This window comes from Salvelinus sp. IW2-2015, linkage group LG8, assembly GCF_002910315.2.
Source record: "Salvelinus sp. IW2-2015 linkage group LG8, ASM291031v2, whole genome shotgun sequence".
NCBI classification, from domain to species: Eukaryota; Metazoa; Chordata; class Actinopteri; order Salmoniformes; family Salmonidae; genus Salvelinus; species Salvelinus sp. IW2-2015.
Window position 1 is genome coordinate 2,247,437 of NC_036848.1, and position 4,447 is coordinate 2,251,883.

Here is a 4,447-nt window from a genome sequence, read left to right on the forward strand (position 1 = left end):
ACTGGCCACCCCTCATAGCCTGGTTCCTCTCTAGGTTTCTTCCTAGGTTCTGGCCTTTCTAGGGAGTTTTTCCTAGCCACCGTGCTTCTACACCTGCATTGCTTGCTGTTTGGGGTTTTAGGCTGGGTTTCTGGATAGCACTTTGAGATATCAGCTGATGTAAGAAGGGCTTTATAAATACATTTGATTTGATTTGCCATAGGCAGACCTGGCTCTCAAGAGAAGACAGGATATGTGGCCACTGACCACAAAATGAGGAACCGAGCTGCACTTTCTAACTACCTACCAAATGTGTGACCATATTACCGTATGATACACAGTAAGCTCCAGAAGTATTGGGATAGTGACACACGTTGTTGTTATTTTGGCTCTCTAGTCCAGCACTTTGGATTTGAAATTATACAATCACTATGAGGTTTTAAAGCTAGACTGTAAGCTTTAATTTGACCTTATTTTTGGGTTAACCGTTTAGAAATTACTGCACTTTTTGTATATAGTCCACACATTTTAGGGGACCAACAGTATTCGGACAAATTTACTTATATTCGTTTTAAAATAGCAGAAAGTTAAGTATTTGTTCCCATGTTCATAGCACACAAGCTTGTGACTACACATTTTTCAATGCATTTGCTGTTTGTCTTGGTTGTGTTTCAGATTATTTTGTGCCCAATAGAAAGGAATATATACTTTTTTTACACTTCTACATTAATGTAAATGCTACCATGATTACGGAGAGTCCTAAATTAATCGTGAATAATGATGAGTGACAAAATTACAGATGCACAAATATCATACCACCCCAAAAATGCTAACCTCCCCTGTTATTGTAATGGTGAGAGGTTAGCATGACTTGTGGGTATGATATAAAATGCTAACCTTCCCTGTTATTGTAATGGTGAGAGGTTAGCATAACTTGTGGGTATGATATAAAATGCTAACCTCCCCTGTCATTGTAATGGTGAGAGGTTAGCATGACTTGTGGGTATGATATAAAATGCTAACCTTCCCTGTCATTTTAATGGTGAGAGTTTAGCATGACTTGTGGGTATGATATAAAATGCTAACCTCCCCTGTTATTGTAATGGTGAGAGGTTAGCCTGACTTGGGGGTATGATATAAAATGCTAACCTCCCCTGTTATTGTAATGGTGAGAGGTTAGCATGACTTGNCTTGGGGGTATGATATAAAATGCTAACCTCCCCTGTTATTGTAATGGTGAGAGGTTAGCATGACTTGGGTTATGATATAAAATGCTAACCTCCCCTGTTATTGTAGTGGTGAGAGGTTAGCCTGACTTGGGGGTATGATATAAAATGCTAACCTCCCCTGTTATTGTAGTGGTGAGAGGTTAGCCCGACTTGGGGGTATGATATAAAATGCTAACCTCCCCTGTTATTGTAGTGGTGAGAGGTTAGCATGACTTGGTGGTATGATATTTGTGCGTCTGTAACTTTCTCACTCATCATTATTCACGATTCATTCAGGATTATACACTTAACACTTTAAAAAAAAAATATTCATGAAACATCTTCCTATTTCAATAAAATATGACACCATAATCTGTGAAGGCTTTACTGTTTCCTGCTAGTTAGAGTTAATAGCCAGGCTAATATATTATGTTACATACATAAGAGTTATTTCTCCCAGCTGAGTATAATTGGTTTGTAAGGTGATATAACCGTGGAGGGTAGTTCATGAAATCTGTGTTATTTCTTCTCTCTGCCTGGTGTTAAGAGTCCTACTGGTGATTTATGATGTGGTTTATCTTCTGGCCCAGCCTCAGAAGGACTTTTCCCACTGACAAACCTGAGTGTGTGTGTGTGTGTGTGTGTGTGTGTGTGTGTGTGTGTGTGGAGGTGCGCGCGGGCACGGATCTTTGCGCATGTGTGTCCATGCGTGTGTGTGAGTGTGAATAAGGACTATTCCCACTAACAACCCTCTGCCAACACTTCCAGCAACTCTGCTGTTTGTTCTCTTTCCATGTAGAACAGGACCGGATTCCAGCTTGTTTCAATAGCAGGATAGGTCTCTAAAAACCTGCATGTCTTAGGTGTACAAGACCTTAATGGAAAAAAGATTAACTTTGGACCAAATAACGTGTGATCTGAGTTTTAGCCGTTCTTCCCACCCTGTCATATGGAAATATTTAAGACAAGATCTTTGAATTAGAAACTTGCAGTATAAACTCAGTCTGAATATTACCTTACTTGAGTTCCTTGCATAAACAAATACGTGGAGGTTTCTCTTAGTTTTGTTCTTACTGCAATACGTCATTATGTCATTCTTGTTTTAAAAATGTCTAAAATAGCAACATGATCAATTCTAAATCTTATACTGTGTACACTAAAGAGTTGGGCTAAATTCCATTTCAAGTTACGTCATTTGAAGGTCTCTCAAGCCCTGTTCATACTGCAGGTCTTAATGCTCATATCAGTTTTGTCCAAACAGGTTACAAGTGACCAAATCAGATGTGTGTGTTCAGACAGCAGTCATTTGCTGACATGGTTACACTAGTTGTCGTAGTAACCCCTAACATGTTCTTTGGAATGTTTTACAACTTCTTTGGAATGTTTTCAACTTTTTGGAATGTTTACAGCTTCTTTGGAATGTTTTACAGCTTCTTTGGAATTGTTTTACAGCTTCTTTTGAATGTTTTACAGCTTCTTTGGTATGTTTAACAGCTTCTTTGGAATGTTTTACAGCTTCTTTGGATGTTTTACAACTTCTTGGAATGTTTTACAGGTTCTTTGGAATGTTTAACAGCTTTTTTGGAATGTTTTACAACTTCTTTGGAATGTTTTACATGTTCTTTGGAATGTTTTACAGGTTCTTTGGAATGTTTAACAGCTTCTTTGGAATGTTTTACAACTTCTTTTGGAATGTTTTACAACTTCTTTGGAATGTTTTACACAGCTTCTTTGGAATGTTTTACAGCTTCTTTGGAATGTTTTACAGGTTCTTTGAATGTTTAAGCAGCTTCTTTGGAATGTTTTACAACTTCTTTGGAATGTTTTACATGTTCTTTGAAGTTTTACAGGTTCTTTGGAATGTTTAACAGCTTCTTTGGAATGTTTTACAGCTTCTTTGGAATGTTTTACAACTTCTTTGGAATGTTTTACAGTTCTTTGGAATGTTTTACAGCTTCTTTGGAATGTTTTCAGTATTGGATGTTTTACATGTTCTTTGGAATGTTTACAACTTCTTTGGAATGTTTTACAACTTATTTGGAATGTTTTACAGCTTCTTTGGAATGTTTACAGTTTTTTGAATGTTTACATGTTCTTTGGAATGTTTTACAGGTACTTTGGAATGTTTTACAGGGTCTTTGGAATGTTTTACATGTTCTTTGGAATGTTTTACAGGTACTTTGGAATGTGTTGGACTGCATGTTCATAACAATATTATTATTGTTTTTAACGATTGAAAACAGGAAATGGGGTGTGTCCCAAATGGGGCCCTATTCTCCATAGATGGGTTGGCTGACAACGGCACAAAAATGATGCGCGTGCTTCGTTGTGGCGAAGGTGTGCATTGTTATGATTCTGAACAGTCAGATACCTAGCAACAAAGACAAGAAGCTGCCATGTGGGGAATCGTAGGTGACTCCTTTCAGCTCGTTGTGTCTTGCGATTGATACCATGTCTCTATATACCACAGTACTTTTGACCAGAGCCCTGTGGGATGGGCCCAGGTAAGAAGTAGTGCACTACAAAGGGAATAGGGAGCTATTTAGGACACATTCATGGACAGTATGGATCTGGGTGTGGACAGGACTAGGTGACTTGTATGTTCACCTTGCGCTCCATCATGTCTCACTTCCTCAGACACTGCCGACAGGAAATGAGAGCTCTCTCTCGCTCTCTCCTTTCTCTCCTCTCCTACCCTCTGTCCCTGTCCCCCTCTCTCTCTCTCTCTCCCTTTCTCTCCTCTCCTACCCTCTGTCCAGTCCCCCCCTCTCTCTCCCTTTCTCTCCTCTCCTACCCTCTGTCCCTGTCCCCCCCTCTCTCTCTCTCTCTCCCTTTCTCTCCTCTCCTACCCTGTGTCCAGTCCCCCCCCCCTCTCTCTCCTTTCTCTCCTCTCCTACCCTCTGTCCAGTCCCCCCTCTCTCTCTCTCTCCCTTTCTCTCCTCTCCTACCCTCTGTCCAGTCCCCCCCTCTCTCTCTCCCTTTCTCTCCTCTCTACCTCTGTCCAGTCCCCCCCTCTCTCTCTTCTCCCTCTCTCTCCCTTTCTCTCCTCTCCTACCCTCTGTCCAGTCCCCCCCTCTCTCTGTCTCCTTTCTCTCCTCTCCTACCCTCTGTCCAGTCCCCCCCCTCTCCCTTTCTTTCCTCTACCCCCCCTCTCTCTCTCCTCTCCTACCCTCTGCCCCCCTCTCTCTCTCTCTCTCTCTTCCTCTGCCCCCCTCTCCCTCTCTCTCCTCTCCTACCCTCTGCTCCCCCTCTCTCTTCTC